General features: G+C 39.5%; 1 protein-coding gene and 1 non-coding gene across 10 annotated transcripts in view; one reads left to right on the top strand and one right to left on the bottom strand.

The window, feature by feature from the left end:
• ERBIN (erbb2 interacting protein) overlaps positions 1-24726 on the top strand; it is a 151062-nt gene that overhangs the window by 26424 nt on the left and 99912 nt on the right. The window lies entirely within an intron of this gene.
• LOC112439976 (small nucleolar RNA SNORA76) lies at positions 7292-7428 on the bottom strand. Its single transcript, XR_003028192.1, has one exon. It is a non-coding gene; the product is annotated as a small nucleolar RNA SNORA76 (small nucleolar RNA).

Below are 24726 nucleotides of genomic sequence, written 5' to 3'. Positions count from 1 at the left end.
TACTCCCCTACACTCTCTACTCCCCTACCCGCTACCCCTTTTAAAACTGTGGTGACCAAAGAACACATCAGCTGCAAGTTGGGTTTAGTTTGCTGACTGACAGTTGGGTAATAATGATGTGTGGAGGGAATCAGCTTGTCTTTGATTGAGACGATATATTAAAAGCGCATATAATTTACCCCCCACCTAGATTGTTCTCCTCTCACCCCCAGATTGTTCTCGAGAGTAATACATTTTGAAAATAATCTGTGGGGGAGAGGAGAAGGAAAAAAGAGCTGAGCTGCAACTCCGGTTTCAGAGGTTGTGTCCTGTGCTTGAAAAACACGTAGGAATTGGTGAAAATTAGTCTTTTTAGTCTATGCATTGACTCTTGGGAAAGTATGTTGTGCAAGAGATGAGAGTAACAGATGAGAGTACTATACTGTATTAGAAAGTGAGGGAGCCCTTTGTTCCATGTAAGACAATCTTGCCAGTCCAGTTTTGGTTACATATGGACCTGAGTACATCAAATTTGAGGATTCAGTTTAATGAAAATGATAAACATTGTAACATTTTAGTTTGATTTGTTTCATAGTGCTGTAAATACTACTTCATGCTGTTTCTTTTTTGTTAATTTGCTTTTATGAATATATAGCACTTATCTTGATAAATATACTACAAATGTGATTATTTATTGAGGTTGGCATGTCCCACAAAAGTTTAAAAATTGAGTGTGAAACAATTTTAGCAGGAATATCTTTGCTCAAAGAATGAGGTTTTTCAGAACTGAAAAAAAAAATGCATTGTAGGCCAGGTGCGGTGGCTCACGCCTGTAATCTCAGCACTTTGGGAGGCCGAGGTGGGGGATCACTTGAGGTCAGGAGTTTGAGACCAGCCTGGGCAACATGGTGAAGCTCCGTCTCTACTAAAAATACAGTAATTAGCCGGGTATGGTGGTGGGCGCATGTAATCCCAGCTACTCAGGAGGCTGAGGTAGTAGAATCGCTTGAACTCGGGAGGCGGAGGTTGCAGTGAGCTGAAATTGCCCCACTTGCACTCCAGCCTGGGTAGCAGAGCAAGATTCCGTCTTATAAAAACAAAACGAGAAAAACAAAACAAAAAGTGCACCATAGATTCTTAGGACAACTTTTATGTTAAAAGAAGTCTTAAAATGGTTCGGATTTTTAAAAAATGCCAACCATTTTTTTCTAAAGAAAATTGTGCTAGCAAATAGGGGGGCCAACAAGAATATTTAGGAATTTTTGTGTCTACAAAGTATGTGCTGAATTAGAAACACTGAATTTTTTTAGCTTTTGGCATTGCTTCTCAATTGCTGTAATCTGCTTCTTGAAAAGAAAATCAACTCTGAGGGGCCGGGGATGGTGGCTCATGCCTGTAATCCCAGCACTTTGGGAGGCCGAGGTGTGCGGATCACTTGAGGTCAGGAGTTCAAGACCAGCCTGGCCAACATGGTGAAACCCCATCTTTACTAAAAATAGAAAAATTAGCTGGGCACGGTGGCGGGTGCCTATAATCCCAGCCACTTGGGAGGCTGAGGCAGGAGAATCGCTTGAACCTGGGAGGCAGAGGTTGTAGTGAGCCAAGATTGTGCCACTGCACTCCAGCATGGGTGACAGACTCCATCTCAACAAACAAACAAACAAACATCAGAATATAGATTGATATATGTGTTTCTTTGAGAAAATTTTCTCATATCCCAGGTGATTTTGGCTGTCGGACAAGAGGTAACTTCAGGTCAGTAAGTTGTTAGAATTCAGTGACAACTACAACGGTTTTCCCTTACACAAGGCTTTGCCTTCTGCAATTTCAGTTACCCACAGTCAACTACAGTCCAGAAATATTAAATGGAAAATTCCAGAAATAATTTGTAAGTTTGAAATTGCATGCTGTTCTGAGTAGTGATGAAATCTTGTGCCATCATGCACCATCCAGGGCAAGATATGAATTATCCCTTTGTTTAGCATATCTATATATGATACCCGCCCATTAGTCACTTAGTAGTAGCTGTCTCAGTTATTAGAGCAACAATACATGGTGTGTATAGAGTTCGACACTATCTGTGGTTTCAGGTATATTCTGAGGGATCTGGAAATGTATTCACCCCTAATAAGGGGAGACCACTGTATAGCAAGAAGAGTTCACATTTGTCCAATGTTATGTTAGAATGTGGCTGTTGTTAGATATTAGGAATGCTCTCTGTGGTAGAGTGTCTACTGCATTATTGAATCTGGTGGTAGTTGGGGATTAGAAACTGAAGGCCCTTCGGGGTGTGGGTGTGTGGTGGTAGTGGTGATGTTTTTTAAATGCCCATATAGCATGCATGCATGCATTCATTTACTTATCTTTTCACTGAACTGGGATGATTAATAATCATACAGCATTCTTTCAGGTGATTTTTTTTTTTTTTTTTTGAGATGGAGTCTCGCTCTGTCACCAAGCTGGAGTGCAGTGGCGGTGTGATCTCGGCTCACTGCAACCTTTGCCTCTCAGGCTCAAGCGATTCACCCACCTCAGCCTGGGACTACAGACACGCGCCACCACACACGCCCAGCTAATTTTTTTACTTTTTTTTTTTTTTGGTACAGATGGTGTTTTGCCATGTTGCCTAGCTGGTTTCGAACTCCTAGGCTCAAGCAGTCCACCTGCCTCAGACTCCCAAAGTGTTGGGATTACAGGTGTGAGCCACTGCTCCTGGCAGGAAAAAATTTCTTAAAAAGAAATTTCAACCTTCAAAACAAAAAGTATATAAACCTGAACACAAGTTGTGCATTTGGAAGAATCTGCTCTAGTCTGCCGATATTTTTTCACCCTGAAGCACAACATAGCTGGAGTTGGATTTCTGGTGAACACTTTAATAATTCCACTTGAAGATGACATTGTTGTATCACCAGTGATCTCCACAATACACCCAAAACGGGGATTTTGAAAAGTGCTGGGATTACAGGTGTGAGCCACCACACCTGGCTTTCTTTAAGGTAGTATAACCATGCTGCTATTTGTGTGTGGTAATAATATTACAAGCGGCTTAGAATGTAGTTGTTTGGATGAGTCAGAATATATTTAACCAGTCACTACTAAGGTATATTTATTGAGCACCCTCTCCCATTATTTTTTGCTATTATAATTTAACCCTTTTTGTGAAACTGTGGTACATATGTCTAGGTGTATTTTTTAGTACAGATCGTCCCCAATTTAGGATGGTTCAATGTAGGATTTTTTATTTTTATTTTTATTTTATTTTATTTTATTTTTTTTATTGATCATTCTTGGGTGTTTCTTGCAGAGGGGGGATTTGGCAGGGTCACAGGACAACAGTGGAGGGAAGGTCAGCAGACAAACAAGTGAACAAAGTTCTCTGGTTTTCCTAGGCAGAGGACCCTGGGGCCTTCCGCAGTGTTTGTATCCCTGGGTACTTGAGATTAGGGAGTGGTGATGACTCTTAACGAGCATGCTGCCTTCAAGCATCTGTTTAACAAAGCACATCTTGCACCGCCCTTAATCCATTTAACCCTGAGTGGACACAGCACGTTTCAGAGAGCACCGGGTTGGGGGTAAGGTCATAGATCAACAGCATCCCAAGGCAGAAGAATTTTTCTTAGTACAGAACAAAATGGAGTCTCCCATGTCTACTTCTTTCCACACAGACACAGCAACAATCTGATTTCTCTATCCTTTCCCCACATTTCCCCCTTTTCTATTCAACAAAACCGCCATCGTCATCATGGCCCGTTCTCAATGAGCTGTTGGGTACACCTCTGAGACGGGGTGGAGGCCGGGCAGAGGGGCTCCTCACTTCCCAGAAGGGGCGGCAGGGCAGAGGCGCCCCCCACCTCCCGGACGGGGCGGCTGGCCGGGCGGGGGCTGCCCCCCGCCTCCCTCCCGGACGGGGCAGCTGGCCGGGCGGGGGCTGCCCCCCACCTCCCGGACGGGGCGGCTGCCGGGCGGAGGGGCTCCTCACTTCTCAGACGGGGCGGCTGCCGGGCAGAGGCGCTCCTCACTTCTCAGACGGGGCGGCTGCTGGGCAGAGGGGCTCCTCACTTCTCAGACGGGGCGGCTGCTGGGCGGAGGGGCTCCTCACCTCCCAGACGGGGTCGCGGCCGGGCAGAGGCGCTCCTCACATCCCAGACGGGGCGGCGGGGCAGAGGCGCTCCCCACATCTCAGACGATGGGCGGCAGGGCAGAGACGCTCCTCACTTCCTAGATGGGATGGCGGCCGGGAAGAGGCGCTCCTCACTTCCCAGACTGGGCAGCCGGGCAGAGGGGCTCCTCACATCCCAGACGATGGGCGGCCAGGCAGAGACGCTCCTCACTTCCCAGATGGGGTGGCGGCCGGGCAGAGGCTGCAATCTCGGCACTTTGGGAGGCCAAGGCAGGCAGCTGGGAGGTGGAGGTTGTAGCGAGCCGAGATCACGCCACTGCACTCCAGCCTGGGCAACATTGAGCACTGAGTGAACGAGGACTCCATCTGCAATCCCGGCACCTCGGGAGGCCGAGGCTGGCAGATCACTCGCGGTTAGGAGCTGGAGACCAACCCGGCCAACACGGCGAAACCCCGTCTCCACCAAAAAAATACGAAAACCAGTCAGGCGTGGCGGTGCGCGCCTGCAATCGCAGGCACTGGGCAGGCTGAGGCAGGAGAATCAGGCAGGGAGGTTGCAGTGAGCAGAAATGGCAGCAGTACAGTCCAGCTTTGGCTGGGCATCAGAGGGAGACCGTGGAAAGAGAGGGAGAGGGAGACCGTGGGGAGAGGGAGAGGGAGAGGGAGACCGTGAGGGAGGGGGAGGGGGAGGGAAATGTAGGATTTTTTTTACTTTATGATGGTGTGAAGCAATACATGTTCAATAGAAATCCTACTTTGAGTACCAATACAACCATTCAGTTTTTCACTTTCAATACAGTTTTTGGTAGAGTACATGATGTGTTCAACACTTTCTTATAAAATAGGCTTTGTGTTGGGTGATTCTGCCCAACTGCAGGGTAATGTAAGTGTTCTGAGCATGCTTAAAGTAGTCTAGAGTAAGCTATGATGTTTGATAGGTTACGTGTATTAAATGCATTTTTTACTTAAACCTATCGTAAGTGGAAAATATTTCATCGGCATGTAACCCCCATTATAAGACAAGGAGCATCTGTACTTTTTCTAAGGATAAATTTTTAAAAGTAGACATTGCGTATACACATTAACTTTATTTATACGTGTTGTCAAATTGTCATCAAGGACATTTATACTATTATATGCTTCCACTAAGAATGCGATAATAGATGTGTCTATATAATGCTAGCTAACATGTGGTGTTACTAGTTTTTTTTTTAATTGCCAATCTGATGGAAATAATGGTAATTTGATCACTTAAAAATTCATCTAATGAGGTGAGCATCTTAAATATTTTGGCCGGTTTTATTTCATTTCAGGAGTCATGTGTTTATTGCCCTTTTTCATTTTTCTATGGAGGCCATCTTATTGATTTGGAAGAAGTATTAATATTTAGATTCTTTAATTTCATAACTTTTAAAAACAGTTGATAGTGTCCTTTGTCATATGTTTTATGTAGTTTAATATATTTTATGATTTCTAGCTTTGGTCATCTTACACAAAGTGAAGTCAAGACTCATACAATTTAATGTAAGAGCAGGAGATTTTCGTTTGGGGTTGGTCCATGGACTTGTAAGTATTCTGAGGATGGACTTCATAGTTCTCAAATACAAATTGAATACAACATTGGAATTACACATAAATTTTTATTTTTCTGATGACAGGTTCAGTCAAATTCATCTGGTTCTCAAATCGTATGACACTTATGACTGTGTGCCCCCTTTTATATAGCATATATATTTAAATGCCCCTTTTTTTCTGTTTCAAGTGAAATTCATAGGTAGTATAATCTTCCAACCCATACAAATAATTTGAAAGAAGAAAAAGCAACATGATTTTTTCTTGACTGGAACAAAGAACACGTGACACACAAAAATGTTAGAATACTTTGCCATGACCTCATTAGAAAATATTGTTAAGGCTTTGCGTTGGAGTTAACCGGAACCTTCAAAAAGTGTTGATACCTGTTTCTTTTAAAATTAAACATACAGCTACATCAGTTCCACTCCTAGGTATTTGCCCGAGAGAGGTGAAAACATGTCCCCAAAATGTATAGGGAGATTTATAACAGCTTTAATAGTCCACAAATTAAAACAGCTCTGCTGTCGGTCAGCAGAAAGAACAGATAAACAAATTGCAGTATATTCATATGCTGGAATACTACTCCGCAGTCAAAAAGAATGAACTACTTTTTTCATGATGAAATGTATATGAATGAATCTCTGAAACATTGTGTTTAGTGAAAAGAAGTCAGATACAGAAGAGTACACACTTTATGATGGATTATGTTTACATGAAGTTCAGAAATGAGGCTATAGCATTAGAAATATGAGGAGTGATTGCTTGGTAGGGGCATTGACTGGATGTGGGGCAGGAGGGTACTTTCTGAGTAGTGGAAATGTCCTGTATCTTGATTGGGGTGTTTATTACTCCATGAGAGTTGTACACCTAAGACCTCTGCATTTTGCTATACATAAACTTTACCTCAAAAACAAACAATGAAACAGAGCGAAAATACTGATGCCTATGTCCTACCTTCTAGAGATTCTAATTTAATTGGTTAAGGGTGTTGGCCTGGACATAGATGATTCTCATGTGCCGCCAGAGTTAAGAATCACTGATTAGATGCTTTTGCCCTTGGATGTAGGCTGTTCATGAATGCAACTGCTACTCATGCAGATTGACAACCAAATTATAATTAAGAGAGGCATTGCTATCCTTGACAAGATTTTTTGAAGTGGAGAGACAACACTTGGGGAAATTTCAAGCAAGTTTAATCTTCCCTTAATTTACAATCTGTTAAACTAGTGTGTAAAAAAACTCCATCCCTTTGTCTTTATATGTTTACAGTTAGGTTCTAGGCTTAGATAATTATAAAATTTTTTTCAGCTTCATGGCTGGAGGACATTTGAAAGTTGGTACAGGATATTAACCATCACTGGCCTTTGGCAAGTCTATTCATTTTGACAACGAAAATGTTATGTATTTTCAAAATGACTCTTTTGACAACCACTGACTGTCTTAATTCCCTAAACCTCCCTATCCATATGTGTTTAATTTCCATTAAAAGGGAAAAATTTTAAACATTTGATTAAAAACCTTCTTAAAACATTCCAATTTTAGGTCCACAATTCCTTCTGTGTAATTCTGAAATTCAGAAATTCCTGAAAATTGAACTTTTCTCTTTTTTTGCTGTCTTCGCTTTGCTCCCAGTTAAAAGGGCTACCTGAAGAGGGCAAGTGGCCTTAATTATGCACAAGCAAGTGTTCTGGCACTATAGCCTCACCCCTGGGCATGAACTTTTTTCCCTAATTCATTTGGTTGATAAAATGTGACTTACGCTGAACTGTGATGTGAGGCTGATATTGGTGTTTATTTATATCGTTTTCCCATCAGAGTTAATATTTGTAAATTATACTTCCCTGCAGCAGTATTTTCCAAAATGAAAAATTCTCAATTCTGAAACACATCTACTGGCCTGAAGAGTTTGGATAAGAGATTGTAGATCTGTATTGCCAATGTATATGTATTAATTGTAATTATTAAGAGCAGGAGTTTTTAATTTGTGGTTGATCCATGGACTTGTAAGTTAACATTAGCTAGCAGTTAAAGTTAGTGAAAATGCTGTTTTTGAGGGGGTTGGGAGTCTAATAAAGAGCATCTAGACTTATTTCCATTAGGAAATTCCAGCTATATTTTGTAATACTAAGTATGACTATTGATGACTTTTTTTTGTCAGTTCTCTTATTCTGTAGTCTACTTCTTTTACATTTGAGGTAGAGAATGTGTGGTGATGAATTTTAGGTATCTTTGGTGGGGAGGATGCTTTTTGGTTTTGAGAGCAAGTGGTCAATTTGACTCACATGATTCCTGTGCTGGTATCATGGGAGCATACAGATGAGTCACTAATGAGGTGCCTTACATAGTACTGTATCTTTTTGGTGCTGCAGAAAGCTAGTTGTCTGACATTTTTTACCAGAGAGTTGTTGTAAAACCAAGTAAGGTTTCTTATAAGTTGTATATATTTTAAGTTAATATCTGAAAGAAATGCCTGTTAGAGTAATTACTAGAGTGCTTGACTATGTCGCATTTTTTAAAGCTATGTGGATGGAAGAGCAATTGTTATTTGTAAATGTATAATGTATATTAAAGATGATATCTGAATAAAGAGAATCAAGAGTGAGTGCTTTTACATTTGAATGCAAAAGTTCTATAGGTCAGTGATTTCCTTCCTGACTTGTGTCCCAAAATGTATATAAAATGTGTTTGATTACAACATTTCTTCTTTTCTTCATAAATTGCCACTATGAAAATTTTATTGGGAAATTGGAGAAATTGGCTATTAAGCTACTAGAAAAATGTCAGAATCCATCCATAAGGCTTCATAGTTTAAAATACAGGTTTACAAATGTGTATGTGTGTGTAATTTGGGTGTGGAATAACTAAAACCAAATGTTAGGACTTATGCAACGTGAGAGAAGAAACAGTGAATTTGTATACTATGGTTCTGCGTAAATCTCCATAGCTTTTTACTATAATATAGTGTGTTAAATAATGATATATTTATATTTAGACATTTCATAAATGAAGGTGTTTCATATTCCTGCTTTTATATTTAATACTGGGGAGTTAAGTATCTTAAATTATTTTCCCCCTCTTTTAGTAATTTTCATCAGGGCCCACAATTTTCTTCAAACATAAGGCTCATCCTGAGGTTAGAAAGATAAACAAGTAATACTTGAACTGGCAAGATTATTTTTCCATTACTAATATTCTCTGTGTAACTATGCACTTCTAATTAAAGCCTCTTTAAATCTGATATTGTTCATCAATGAACAGTTTGGTTTAGTAATACTAATTAAGGATGGTTCTAAAATTTAAAACTTTGAAAATTAGGATTGTTTCATTTAGTCTAATGCTTTTGATTTGTAATTCTTACAGTGGTTGTTCATAGGATATTAACTTTTCCAGTTACCAGATAAAGGTTTTTTGTTTTCCAGATGATCTGTCTGTCCTGAGATTAATTTTTTAAAACAACAAAATATACATTTGTCTCATTTGAGTATCAGGTCATAATTCCATTATTCACAGAAGTTTCATCATGTGATTGATTACTTTTTAAAAGGTAAATTTTTGATAGAATTAATTAAAATAACTACTTTAGAATAGCTTTTTATTGCATAACAATAATTCTCATAGATCCATCCAAATAAAGGTGAATAAATTACTTTTTTATTCTTTTGTTCTTTTCTAAAGTAGTTTCCTATATGCATTGGTTGTTATTATTTGGAAACTATTAACTGAGTAATATTAAATTGGCAACTTTGAGGTAGGATACAACCAAACAAATGGAATTCTCAAGTTATCACTCTGTCAACTATATCTAGAGTTTACTTTTGATCTTTAAAAACTTTACATGACAGCCTGGCCAACATGGTGAAACCCCGTCTCTACTAAAAATACAAAACAATTAGCTGGGCATGGTGGCAGGTGCCTGTAATCCCAGCTACTCCGGAGGCTGAGGCAGGAGAATCGCTTGAACCCGGGAGGTGGAGGTTGCAGTGAGCTGAGATCGTGCCATTGCACTCCAGCCTGGGCAACAAGAGCGAAACTCCATCTCAAAAACAAAACAAAAACAAACAAAAAAAACTACTTTACATGAAATTCTTAGGGAAAATAAATGAGAATGTATTGTTCTTTACAAATGAAGATACCACTGCTGAGTTGTATTTGGTAGTGAAATTTTAATATAGACAAATTTTATTTTTTTATAAGTGATTTGCGTTTTTGGTATGACTATTTTCTTTTTTTTCTTTTTTCTTTTTTTTTGAGATGGAGTCTCGCTCTGTCGCCCAGGCTGGAGTGCAGTGGTGTGATCTCAACTCACTGCAAGCTCCGCCTCCTGGAGTATTAAATATAAAAGCCATTCTCCTGCCTCAGCTTCCCGAGTAGCTGGGCCTACAGGCGCCTGCCACCATGCCTGGCTAATTTTTTGTATTTTTAGTAGAGACGGGGTTTCACCATGTTAGCCAAGATGGTCTTGGTCTCCTGACATTGTGATCTGCCTGCATCGGCCTCCCAAAGTGTTGGGATTACAGGCGTGAGCCACTGCGCCTGGCCGGTGTGACTATTTTCTTTCAAGTTGAAAGTCGGGTTCCATGAAACTCTAGTATTAGATGGATTTAGGTGAAGGTTAATACCTCTGATTGTTTGAGGCCTGAAATATAACTAATTAAGCAGTAGTGAATCTCTTACTACATTTGCTTCAAAGCAGCTACTTCATAATTGAACGTATGTGTCATTAATTCTAGAAATCTGTTACACATTGATTTGGTGTTGTATCAGAGGAGGATACAGAAGAGGAATAGCACTGACTAGTGGTTTTAAGGCACAATATTGGAATCACCTGGAGAGCTCATAACATGTACATACCTTGACTGTGTCCCAGGCCTTTTGGGGCAGAATCCTGCTGGTTGGAGAACAGGCAGTGTAGTTTGGTAAAATCTTCAGATAATTCTGATATACTCATTTGTATAAGATTACTGAAATTCTATCCTCAAGGAATATATACTTTGTCAGAGGAAGGAAAACTATGTACTTGCAACAACATGGGCTGTGTATAATGACAGCAATAATAATAATGATAGCCAAGATTTGTATGACACATATCCTGTGCAGAAGCATTGATTTTCAGGTACTGCAGACATTTGCACTAATCTTGCCTCTCTATAGCTCTTTCTCAATACAGCAGCCAGAGCAATCTTTTTTTTTTTTTTTTTGAGATGGAGTCTTGCTCTGTCACCCAGACTAGAGTGCAGTGGTACAATCTCCGCTCACTACAACCTCTGCCTTCCAGGTTCAAGCGATTCTGCCTCAGCCTCCCAAGTAGCTGGGACTACAGGCGTGGGCCACCACGCCTGGCTAATTTGTGTGTGTGTGTGTGTGTGTGTGTGTGTGTATGTGTATATGTGTAATTTTTTTTTTTTTTTTTTTAGTAGAGATGGGGTTTCACTATGTTGGCCAGGCTGGTTTGGAACTCCTGACCTCAAGTGATCCTCCCCCCTCAGCCTCCCAAAGTACCGGGATTACAGGCATGAGCTCCTGTGCCTGGCCAGAACAATCTTTTAAAAACTTAAATTAGATATTACTCTTCTTGTTTAAAACTCTCTAATGAGTTCTCATTGTGATTAGAATAAAATGTAAACTGCTTAAAATGTAAACTGCTTATTATGATTTATAAGGTGGGTACTCGGTCTGTTTGGGTTCTGTGATGTCATCTTACATAATTGTTTCTGTGTTCATTATGTGGTGGTCACACTGGTGTTTGTTCCCACATCCAGGCATTTATACCTTCTCTTTTGGCTGGATTGCTTTTCTCCAGATCTATGACAGGCTGTTCTTACCAGATTTTTTTTTTTTTTTTTTTTTTTTTTGAGACGGAGTCTCACTCTGTTGCCCGAGCTGGAGTACAGTGGGCGATCTTGGCTCACTGCACCCTTTGCCTCCTGGGTTCAAGCGATTCTCCTGTCTCAGCCTCTCAGGTAGCCGGGACTACAGGCATGTGCTACCATGCCTGGCTAATTTTTGTATTTTTAGTAGAGGTGGGTTTCACCATGTTGGTCAGGCTAATCTTGAACTTCTGAGTTCAAGTGGTTTGCCCACCTCGGCCTCCCGAAGTGCTGGGATTACAGGTGTGAACCACTGCACCTGGCCCCATTCTTATCAGATTTAACCTTCAGTGAGATTTCTCTCGTTCACTCTGTCTGAATTGCTCTTCCTCTGATTCCTCTCCCCTTAATGTGTTTTTAGTTCATCGCACATAACACAATCTGAATTTTCCTTATCATTTACTATTGTTTTTTCCTTCTTGGAATGTAAGCTCATTAAGCCCAGACATCTTGTATATATTTAGTCATGCCTGTATCCTCTTGATAAATCCATGGGATCAAATAGTGTCCCTTGAAGCATCATCACATGCAAATAAAATGACGGTGCAGTTAACCTCTACTATGACAAGGTATGTTAGGCTTTTTCTGTATATGTTCTCATGTGAAATGTTAGAGTTGAACATTTTCTGTAAAATTGTTTAATATACAGTCATGTGCCACATAATGACATTTTGGTCAATGATAGACTGTATAAACAATGTTGGTTTCATAACATTATAATGAAGCTGAAAAATATCTATTCCCTAGTGATATAGCTGTCATAATTTTATAGTGTATTACATGACTCATGGGGTTGTGTTGATGTTTGTGTAAACAAACTTTCTGCACTGCCAGTTGTATAAAAGTATAGTACAGTTATGTACAGTACACAGTACTTGACAATGACAGTAAACAACTGTTACTAGTTTATGTATTTACTATATGATAACTTTTATTATCTTTGAGTGTGCTCCTCCATTTAAAAAGGTAGGCCGGGCATGGTAGCTCACGCCTGTAATCCCAGCATTTTGGGAGGCCAAGGTGGGCGGATCACCTGTGGTTGGAAGATTGAGATCAGCCTGACCAACATGGAGAAACCCTGTCTCTACTAAAAATACTAAATTAACCGGGCATGGTGGCGCATGCCTGTAATCCCAGCTATTGGGAAGGCTGAGGCAGGAGAATCGCTTGAACCCAGGAGGCAGAGGCTGCGGTGAGCCAAGATCGCACCCTTGCACTCCAGCCTGGGCAACAAGAGTGAAACTCTGTCTCAAAAAAAAAAAAGGTAACTGTAAATCATTCCATGACAGGACCTTCAGGAAGTATTCCAGAAGAAGGCATTGTTATCATAGGAGATGACAGTTCCAGTTGTGTTGTTGCCCCTGAAGACCTTCCAGTCAGACAAGATATGGAGGTGGAAGACAGATAGTAATGATCCTGACCCTGTATAGGCCTAGGCTAATGTGTGTGTTTGTGTTTTCATTTTTAACCAAAAAGTTTAAAAAGTTAAAAAAAATTTCTTTTAAATAGGAAGAAAAAAGCATATAAAATAAGGATATAGGATCTGGGCGTGGTAGTGTATGCCTGGTAGTCCCAACTACTTAGGAGGCTGAGGTGGGAGGATCCCTTGAGCCCAGGAGTTTGAGTCCAGCCTGGGTAACATAGTGAGATCCCATCTCTAAGAAAAAGAAAAAATATTCTGGTTAGCTGTACAGTGTGTTTGTGTTTTACACCATGTTATTACAAAAGTTAAGATTTTTTTAAAAAGAAAAAGTTTATAACGTTATAATAAGCTAAGGTTTATTATTAAAGAAAAGAATTTCTAATAAATTTACATAGCCTAAGTGTTTATAAAGTCTGCAGTAGTGTACAGTAGTGTCCTAGACCTTCACATTCACTCACTACTCACTCACTGACCCACAGCAATTTCCAGCCCTGCAAGCTCTATTTATAATAGGTGTACTAGTTTTTTTTTATCTTTCATACCATATTTTTGCTGCACTGTTTCTACGTTTAGATATGTTTAAATACACAAATATTTATCATTGTGTCACAGTTGCCTGCTGCATTCAGTACATCAGCACGCGGTACATGTTCTTAGTCTAGTGGCAATAGGCTACACCATATAGCCTAGATGTGTAGTAGGTTATACCATCTAGGTTTCTGTAAGTAGACTCTGTGATGTTTGTACAATGATGAAATTGCCAAACAGTGCATTTCTTAGAACACATCCTGTCAAGCAATGCACGATTGTTTCTTCCAACAAAGATGCCTTTGGTTAATCAGACCTTATACCAATTATTTATTGTGAAATAAACCATCTGAAACTTAGTGATATTATAAACCAAGAAGAGTCATCATTATTACCTGTCATGGGTCTGGGGCTCATCTTGGCTTAGCTAGTTGGTTCTTGCTCAAATTCTTATGTGGTTGCAGTTAGATGGTTGCCGGGGCCATGAGCCAGAGCACCTGCGTGTGACTTCTCAGTAAGACTTGAGTTTCCTTACAGCAAGTGGCTGGTTTCAGAGGGCAAGTGGATGAAAGGAAAAGGGCAAAAGCCTAAGTGGCAACTGTATTAGCCTTTTTATCCTAGCCTTGGACGTCATGTAGCATCACTTCTGTTGTATTTTGTTTTTAAGAAGCATGTCACCAAGACCAGCTCTTATTCCAATGACGGGGAAGAGGATTTCACCTCTTGAGGGGAGAAGTGTAAAAGAATTTGTGGAAAATGTTATACCTACCACAACCTCATTCTACAAAATAGTGGCATCTTGTTGGTTAGGGATTAAGTTCTAAAGTCAGTGTAAGTAGAAGGTATCATGATGGGGAGACCATTATACATTCTCTGTCCGGCACGGTGAGGATTTTCTATAGGTTCAAGAAAAAGTCACTGTTTCTTCAACTGAATATCAAATAAGATATATTTGGCTTGTGTTCAGTGCCTCTCTTGTATGGAAAATATATTTAAGTACTAGAGTAGCATTCAGCAAGGTGCAATTACCAGACTTTGAGAGGCTCTGTGGAAAAGAAAATTGACATCACTATCAAACTAGTTACAAGACCTACATTTATTGAGTAAAGAAGGAAGGTAGGCAGAATTACTTGGATTATTACTTTTATTTAATTTTAATTTAATTAATTAATTTATTTGAGACGATGTCTCGCTCCGTTGCCCAGGCTGGAGTGCAGTGGCCCGATCTTGGCTCACTGCAACCTCCACCTCCTGGGTTCAAGCAATTCTCCTATCTCAGTCTCCCGAGTAGCTGGGACTACAAGCGCCTGCCACTATGCCCTGCTAATTTTTGTATTTTTAGTAGAGACAGGGTTCCCTGTGTTGGTCAGGCTGGTCTCAAAACTCCAGACCTCAGGTGATCCACCTGCCTCGGCCTCCCAAAGTGCTGGGATTACAGGCGTGAGCCACTGCGCCTGGCCTATTGCTTTTATTTTTAAATTTGGAGAAATTATGTAGCTCAATTCATAAATAAGTAGATGAACGAAGCAACTACTTTGTTTTCGCCAATCTTTGTTTCAAATAAGAAGGGAAATATCGTGATTGAGAAGTCTCTTCCCTTCTTTTAGTAAAAATAATGCAATACCGTGTTTAAGGGCATATAAGTGAATGAGAGTTAGTATTGACCTTATGCTACTGTGATATATGTCAATTAAAAAAATGCTAATGTGTCAATTTTGGGAGGATAAAGCAAAAAGAAAAAAATGCTAATGTGAGAACAAGCATGCCAGCAAGCCATGGTCACCCCACACCCAATAAAACAGGTAAACAGGAAAACACAAAAAGTACCTGTGAGGATGAATAGTATATATAAAATATTTTCAAAGAAACAAGTTACTATTATGTATCTTCAATAGAAAGGAAAAACTATTATTTATTCAACTTATGTATAATTATGTTTTCTGTTGCTGATTCAGTTACTTTTGGGAAAGGTAGTACAAGTAAAGCCACTCAATATGGCTTTGTGTTGGACATTCGTAGTTTCTTAGAACAGCTAACGAAAATGTAGCTTTTATGCCCTTTGTTTTTTAACATAAAGAATCTGAGATTGAAGAGGTAGTGTGTTCAGGATTACAGAATGATAAATGGTGGAATCTAGACTCAAATGTAAAGCAGTATTATTTCCAAAGCCAGCTACTTTTGTGTTCAGCTATATTGTTTTTGAATTTTCAGTGATTTATTGGTAGGCTTTTTGTTATCTGGGAATTCCTTCTATTAAAATTATATTGTCAAGTGTTGAAATATGCAGGTTTTAACTAGTTGCATTGACACAGGTTGATTTTGTGTCACTCTAAAACTCACCCCCTGCTCCCTCAGGGAGCAAAAACAAATAAAAACCACATATAAACATAGCTTTCTAGGAACAGTAGTTTCAGATACTGCTTCCTAAATTGTTCAAATATCTTAGCTTTTCAGTTCTGTTTGTTCCAAGGTGGTCATATATTGTTATTTTTCAATAATCAGATTTAGTTGTTTTGCCATTTTTGTTTAGGGAATTACTATTAATTGTTTTTTAATATTAAGCATGATAAACTTCAGATGTTCCTCTTTTTAAAGACCTGGTTTTCGTATATTGAGTGGTTTCACTTTTGTTACCTTGCCCCAAAGTAATTGAATCAGCAACAGAAGAAAGCATGACATTTTAATTGTCTACATCAAATTACATAATCTGGTGAAGTATGAAGACTACACTGTTAAATTATTAATGACTTTTGTTTATTAAACCAAGCAGTGAAAGAGATGGTATAGGGACATTCCCTATAACTCTTCATATTTTATAAGTCATATTATTGGCTAAATAGTATCAGGATTGTTTTTAGCTCTGCATTGCTAACTGAGTGATCTGTCTAAAACTTAAATTAGACTATGTCCCTCCTTTGCTTTTAAGTCTTAAAAACTGCTGCTTACCAGTCAAAGTCTATATTACTTAGTATGGTATTTAAAGCTTTTAAGTTCTAGCCCCCTGCTGACTACCCTGACGTCATTCCTATATATTTCAAAGCCTATCCTACCAAAGTTTGTCTGCTGGCAACACTAACTACTTTTTTTCTGTATGTAGAGAGATTCTACACTTTGGTTTATATATTCTATTCTGTCCTATTTGACTGTTTTCCCTTACCACCAGACTATTTGGTCTCCTTTTTCCCCACATTTGTAACTTTTTATATTCTTTTTAAGACGTGCTCTTGCTCTTTTGCTCAGAGTTGAGTGCAGTCGTGAATCATAGCTCATCGTGGCCTTGAACTCCTGGGCTCAAGCAGTCCTCCTGCCTCAGCCTCCCAAGTGTAGCTGGGGCTACAGACATACACCAGCATGCCTGGCTAATTTTATTTTTATTTTTATTTTTAGAGACAGGGTGTTGTTGTGTTGCCCAGGCTGGTCTTAAACTCCTGGCCTCAACTCCTGCCTCAGCTGGGATTACAGGTGTGAGCCACTGGGCTGGGTGGCTATCATGTTTTATCTAAAATTAGAAACTCCTTGAGGCAGGGACCATTTATCTTTGTATCTTCAGTGTTCAGCACCTAGTAGTAACTCAGCAAATGTTTGTTTTCTTTCTGACGTATTTGTCATATTTGTATTTGTTGTATTTAGCATCAGAAAGCCAAATATGGTCATTCAACATTAATTTGACTGATTCCTTTTGTTATTTTAGTCCAGAATTGCTACCAAAGTGTTTAAGTTTGACCTTTTTGTGCCCAGGAAGTCTAGTCGTTTTGATGATAAATCTAAATTGGTTGAGGTGTAATGAAAAAGGCAACCAGGTGTCTAGAAGTGACTGTGACAATTGCAGATTTATCTTGTTTGTGCATGCTGGTTTTTTTTTTTTTTCAGTGTTCAAAGCCTGTATTGCATCAGGTTTTCAGGTTTAGATTTCCTAAATTTGGAACACAAAGTTCCCTTTTTAGAAGAGTAGGTATTGAGCCTTTGAGCATGGGTAGAAAGATAGAGACAGAGTGATTTGCAAAATAATGGAGGATCATATTTATATCTGAATTTTCACTTATTTGAACTTTCAGATATCAGCTCAAAAGCTTTGGTATAAGTAAAGTATATTAATGAGACTCCTTGGATGAAAGTAACCGAAACCAGTAAAAATAAGGTAATAAGGATGTAATAGTTTCTTATGGACACTCAACAGCTAGAATGCAGTTAGTCTCAGAAAAGAATTAGAACAAATAACTGGAAGGCCATCAGGAGTCCAAAACCATCACTCTTTTATATTTTATATTTTATTTTTCTCTCTTCAGATGAGCATTCTCTTTCTATGTCCATATGGTAGAAGGCGGTAGCTCCATAGATTATGGCTTCAGATGTTACAGTTCCGCTAAATGCAGGGACAGACTTGCTATCTTTCAGTCCCACTTACATATCCTGGGGAGAGAGCAAATGATTGACTGGCTTGAGTCAGGTGCCCGTTCCCTTTCCAATCTGCTCCATCTAGGAGGGCAGTGTTACCTGGTACCAAAATAGATGTTAGAGGGCCACCCCTTTCAAAAGGGAGAATAGCTCTCACAACAGGGCTTCTATATTGTGCAGGTTGCTTATTCCACATGCTGCTTGCCAAGCTGTATGCCTATAAGGGCTGCAGTTTTAAAATTTGTACAGAGGTGCTTTATGGATTTGTGGTAACCTTTTCTCAGAGAAAGGAGGGAGTCATTGTGAATTGGGGGGCTATTCCAAGGGGGTCTGCTATGTCATTTTTGGGGGATATTTATTGTCCATCTTAGTATTGCCAGACTCTTAGCATTGAAATATTAGATTGTCTCTCACCCTTGGGCCATGGAGTTTTATTGCAGCAAAAACAAAAATCCATATGTATATAAGTGTTTTCTCAATAGGTATATTGACAGTGGACTTACTATGATGTGGAGCTTTGACATTTGTGGACCTGCTGCGGTGTCCTTACACTCATTGAGAACCATTGATGTTACGCAAATGCTATTAAACTTTGCATCTAAGACTTCTTATTTGTCCTGTGACCTTTGATTATATTTCAACATGCATAAAGTACCTTAGAGAGATGGGGAGTGCCATGTATGTGAATGAACTTGGCACTAAGCACCCCATAGTTTCTACAGAAAAATTTAAAGAATATTTGTTACTTAAAATTAAGTACTTTGAAAATAATGTTTGGTTAAGTAGAAGCTTAAATTTTTGTTTTTCTTCTTTTCCTCTCCATATCTGTTATACTATTTCACTTACAAAATAAATCTTCAGCCTTAAGGGATGTTTGGGATAGTTTTACAGGATTATGGATTTTATTCCTAAAATAGATCTGAATGCTACAAAAAGTGAAACTTTTTAAAGATAAGATTGTCATCAAGTGGTGGTTTTTTAAAGCTTTACTTATAAGCGGTAATAATTAACCTTTGAAAATCCTGCTGTAATAAGGTGTTGAGAGTGATCTAGCTTACTTTGGAAGGTTTTTGGTGTTCCTAATCATTCCCAGCCTAAATTAACCCCAAGGAAAATGAGAACTTCAACCTGACCTCTCATTGTTTTGCCAATTCCTACGTTTTTTTCGGTTTCCTTTTGGTTCTTTTATTTCTGTTCCTTCTGTTCAGTTTAGGGGAAAGAATAAACTTATAAAGAAATTCACCTTAAGAAATTAGGGCCTTGCCACATATACACCATGGAATACTATGCAGCCATAAAAAAGAATGAATTCATGTCCTTTCTAGGAACATGGATGAAGCTGGAAACCAACATTCTCAGCAAACTACCCCAAGAACAAAAAACCAAACACCACATGTCATAGGTGGGAATTGAACAGTGAGAACACTTGGACACAGGAAGGGGAACATCACACACTGGGGCCTGTTGTGGGGTGGGGGGAGCGGGGAGGGAAAGCATTAGGAGATATACCCAATGTAAATGACGAGTTAATGGGTGCAGCACACCAACATGGCACATGTATACATATGTAACAAACTTGCACGTTGGGCACATGTACCCTAGAACTTAAAGTATAATAAAAATAAAATAATAAAATAAATTAAAAAAAAGAAATTAGGGCCTTGTCTCTTCCAGATTAATTTGCATTTTAATAGAGGATGTATGAAGAGGGACCAGAAGAAATAACAATGGTGGAATTTCATGCACTCTGGCACTCACATCTAGGATTCTCAAATCAGGTCATGCTTTTCAACAGGTCTGGTTCAGTTTCTAGGGCAGTAGACACACTGCATAAAAACATTTTATTTATAGTCACTTTCACTTAAAATACCACTTAAAGAACCGAAGAAGTAATTAGTGTCTTGAATTGGGTAGGTGGAATGAGGAGTCAGTAGTAAGGCAAAAGGCCTCACCTGAACAAAGGATTTGACTCAGTAGTAAAGTTGTATAAAGGCAAATTGGGAATAGATTAAGGAGGTTTGGGGATTAAGAAATGTTTTTTAGGTTTTTAAAGGAAAGGGAGATAGTAAAATAAATGATTTTAAGGAAAAAAATTAGGTGCTGACTAAATAGAATTAGGGAATCAGTTTGGAATCTCTTGTGCTAATACGTAAAAGTGGGCTGAGGCCAGGCGCTGTGACTCATGCTTGTAATTCCAGCACTTTGGGAGGCTGAGGCTGGGGGATTGCTTGAGGCCAGGAGTTTGAGACCAGCCTGGGCAACATAGCAAAACTCCATCTCTACAAAATAAAAACTAAAAAAATAACCCTGATGTGGTGGTGCACACATGTAGTCCCAGCTACTTGAGAGTACCCTTGGGCCATGGAGTTTTATTGCAGCAAAAACAAAAATCCATATGTATGTAAGTGTTTTCTCAATAGGTATATTGACAGTGGACTTATTATGATGTGGAGCTTTGACATTTGTGGACCTGCTGAGGTGTCCTTACACTCATTGAGAACCATTGATGTTATGCAAATGCTATTAAACTTTGCATCTAAGACTTCTTATTTGTCCTGTGACCTTTGATTATTAGAAAGCAAGCATAGGTTGGTAGTGAGGCAGAGGTAAAGGCTATAGAGGCAGTGCTGCTCCTGTATCATACTGGATGGATAAAAGCTCACGTCTCATCCTATCTGGAGAGAATTTTCAGAGACCATCTATATGCTTCTTGGGAGGTTTAAGTAGATTGATCCCCTGTTATCTTTAGGGATGACATTGATAGTTACTACTCCTTATGTTGGCTTTTCTTCCATCCCCGTCTTAACTCTTCCTGCTCCTGTAGGTCATTCTCTAGACAGACTGCTTTTACTCGGGTTCTTACCTCAGCCATTGCTTTTGGGAGAACCCAAACTAAGACAGCAGTCATTAGAGTACTTAGTATTTAAAAGGTAGATAATAGTTCGGGAATTGAAACTGGATGATCACCAAAGGTGTGAGTATATATAGAAAAGAAAGCCAAGATAGATGTTCTTTGTATCATTAGGAATGTGTTAAGAGGTTGACATAAAGAGGAGCAACTTGCAAAGGAAACTGAGGTTTGACCAGTGGTATAGGAACAAAACTAGGAGGATGTGTGGTGTGATGGAAGCTAAATGAAGAAATCTCGTAAAGTAAGGGGAAGCGATGCTACTAAGAAAGCAAGGGGGAGAAGTGAATTTAGATTGTCTATTGAATTTATTTTATTTAGTTATTTATATTTGAGGTGGAGTCTCGCTCTGTTGACCTGGATTGCAGTGGTGTGATCTTGGCTCACTGCAACCTTTGCCTCCTGGGTTCAAGCAATTCCCCTGCCTCAGCCTCTCGAATAGCTGGGATTACAGGCATGTGCCACGATGCCCAGCTGATTTTTGTATTATTGGTAGAGACAGGATTTCACTATGTTGGCCAGGCTGGTCTCAAATTCCTGACCTCAAGTGATCTGCCTGCCTCGGCCTCCCAAAGTGCTGGGATTACATGCGTGAGTCACCACATCCAGCCATATTTTTTAATTTTTGCAATGGAGTCTCACTGTGTCACCCAGGCTGTAGTACAGTGGCGCAATCTCGGCTCACTGCAACCTCCGCCTCCCAGGTTCAAGCAATTCTCTTGCCTCAGCCTCCCGAATAGCTGGAATTACAGGTGCCCGGCATCACGCCTGGCTAATTTTTGCATTTTTAGTAGAAACGGGCTTTCACCATGTTGGCCAGGCTGGTTGTGAACTCTTGGCTTCAAGTGATCCACCTGCTTTGGTCTCCCCCAGTGCTGGGATTACAGGTGTGGGCCACTGCGCCCGGCCAGATTGTCTATTGAATTTAGATGTTTTAAGAACCGTTTTTCTTGAAATGATGGGGACAAAAGTGTGATTGGAGTGGATTTAGGAACACTTGATAGAATAATTGAAGTCAGTGCATGTGGACAACTTGTTTGAGGAATTTTTCTGTAAAAGGCAGCAGAGTAATGGGTTGGTAGCTGTAGAGAGAGATGTGGTTTCAGGAGAGATTCTTTTTTAAGATGAGAGACAAAATACACCTGCTTGGTATAGCATATTGCTGTGTGTGGTCACAATCAGTTTAGAGTATTTTAGCCTGTTTCTCTTTGTAAGGATAGACTTAATATTCCCCATCATAATTAGGGTTCTTTCTAGTTAATTTGACTGCCTTTTTCTGTTTCCATTTAGGGCTCCCTAAGTCATGCATAATGAATTCATGGAGGAAAAGAAGTTGTTACAAGTTACTAGGAGAAACAAAGGTGATTGGGAAGTACTCTGGCATAGACATAAACATGAGGAAGTGAAGTGGTGGAATACCTGTGGGGAAATTAATCCTGCTACAGGATCGTATCTTATGGGGAAGAGTTTAGAATCCAGTCAAGACTGTATGAGAGGCTGGGCACAGTGGCTTACACCTATAATCCCAGCACTTTGGGAAGCTGAGGTGCTTGGATCACTTGAGGCCAGGAGTTTGAGACCATCTGGCCAACATGGTGAAGCCCCCATCTCCATTAAAAATACAGAAATTAACTATATGTAGTGGCATACACTTGTAATCCCAGCTACTGTGGAGGCTGAAGCATGATAATTGCTTGAACCCGGGAGGCAGAGGTTGCAGTGAGCTGAGATCGCACCACTGTACTCCAGCCTGGGTGACAGAATGAGACTGTCTCACCCCAAAAAAGAAAGATTATATGAGAAAGCTATTTCTAGGTTTGAAACAATGTCATGATTTAATTTCCCTGTCATATTAAGCAACAGCTTTGTGAATATACATATTTGTGATCTGTATTGTCACAAATGTCTTTTTGCACACCTTTTATTGACCTATTGTTGAAAATAGCCAAGTCAACTCTATGCTAGGAACAGGTGAAATTTACCCACAGACTTCCAGTCTTTATTTTATGCAGTTTCACCTTTTCCAAGTATTGTTACGAGCCTATATTGAGCTGTTTTCTTTCCTCATTCTCTCCCACCTTTTCCTTCAGATTATAGAATGGTCTAATGTCAGTTTTTCATGGTTAATTCTGTCTGAGATGTTTGCATTTGTAGTCATATTTCTAATTGTGGAATGAACGACTTTTTCTGTTGAAAAAAAATTGAGGCTCTCTTGTTTCCTAAGTTACATCAGTCCTGCTACACTGAGATGGAAGAGGATTCCACAGATTCTTCAACCTTGATCTACACTTTATAAAATAGGGCTAGCAAAAATTGGTGGACTCAAGGAAGCCTTAGTAATCTGAATTTCAGAAATAACAAGAGTTCTGTGTAGGTGAATGTGGCAGTTTGCCCGCCTGGGGGCAGGTGCCTGGTATCAGTATAGGCGGATAATATGGAGAGACATTGAAGGGATAGGATAAAGGCATTCAAGAATTAGGATCCTTGAATGACAGTGTGGGCTTTAGGGAAGATGTGGGACTCTGACAGAGCCTCAAAGGCAAAAATCAAATAATTAAGCATGATGCTTGGGTCTGTCTTTCCCTGTTACATTTTGCCAAGAAGTCGCAGGAGAGGAGAGGATTGAAAGCATAAAGAAATCATGTAGTCCTGCAAATTCAAGGAGTGCTTGGAATTTGGGACGCTGTTGGACTTGAATCTGAAGGTAAACTGAACCAAAAAAATATTTGAAACTGCAACCCAAGCTTCTACTACCTCAGATTTGACAAGATCGAAAAGGTGACTGTGGGTCGGTGATGGGGAGGTTGGGATTTGGGCTGATTACAGATGAATTGAGTCTAATTAAAGCTGCTGCCAGCTCAAATGGACTCTACTAGAAATCTGAATTTCCAGCCTTTATCCTGGGAGAAGTAGAAGGACCTTACACTCCCTGGGAAATAACACTTAAAACAATATTATAGTGGGGCGTGGTGGCTTATGCCTGTAATCCTAGCACTTTGAGAGGTGGAAGCAGGAGGATTGCTTTAGCCCAGGAGTTCAAGACCAGCCTGGGCAACATAGTGGGACCCTGTCTCCACAAAAAATAAAAAACTGCTGACTGTGGTGGTGGTGCATGCCTGTAGTCCCAACTATTTGGGAGACTGAGGTTGGGGATTACTTGAACCTGGGAGGTTGAGGCTGCAGTGAGCTGAGGTTGTGCCAGTGCACTTCAGCCTGGGTGACTGAGACCCTGTCTGGAAAAAAACCCGCAAACCAAATGAGTAAAAATTATACTGAATTTCTGACTATTACCTTACAGTGTCTAGAATATTATAAAATATATGAAACATACAAAGACCTGGAAAAGGGTGATCGTATAGGCTTATAGATGACCCAATTATTGGAATTAGGAGAAAAGAACATTAAGGCAATTGGCAGGATAATATATGGGGGATTGGGTATTTTCAGGTGAGTAATGGACATGCCAAAAAACCAAATGCATATTCTGGAACTGGAAAATAGAATATCTTAAATTTTAAAAATTGATCAAATAGCCTTAATAGCAGTTCTATGATAAGAAATAAAGACAGAAGGAAATGGTAAATGTGTGAATAAATATGAAAGTTTATCTTCTAGTTTTTAAATTTATATCGATGACAGTGGATAGCACAAAGACAAAAATAACAATGTATTATCGAATTTATAGTATGTATCAGTAAAATATAAGAGCACAAAAGTTGGAAGTAAATATACACATACTCTTTTATAGTACTTAGGTTATATGTGAAATGGTGTAATATCATTTGAAAATGGGCTATGATGAATGAAGAATGCATATTGTAATTTCTAGAGCAACCAAAAATGTAGGATAGCTAAAAGTCCACAAAAGGAGATAAAATGGAGTAAAAGGAGAACTTTATTAGAAGGTAAGAAAAGAAGAACAAAGAACAAA

The sequence above is a fragment of the Pan paniscus genome, chromosome 4, assembly GCF_029289425.2.
Source record: "Pan paniscus chromosome 4, NHGRI_mPanPan1-v2.0_pri, whole genome shotgun sequence".
NCBI lineage: Eukaryota > Metazoa > Chordata > Mammalia > Primates > Hominidae > Pan > Pan paniscus.
Note: the sequence above shows the minus strand (reverse complement) of the source record. Positions and strands in the feature narration are given on the sequence as shown.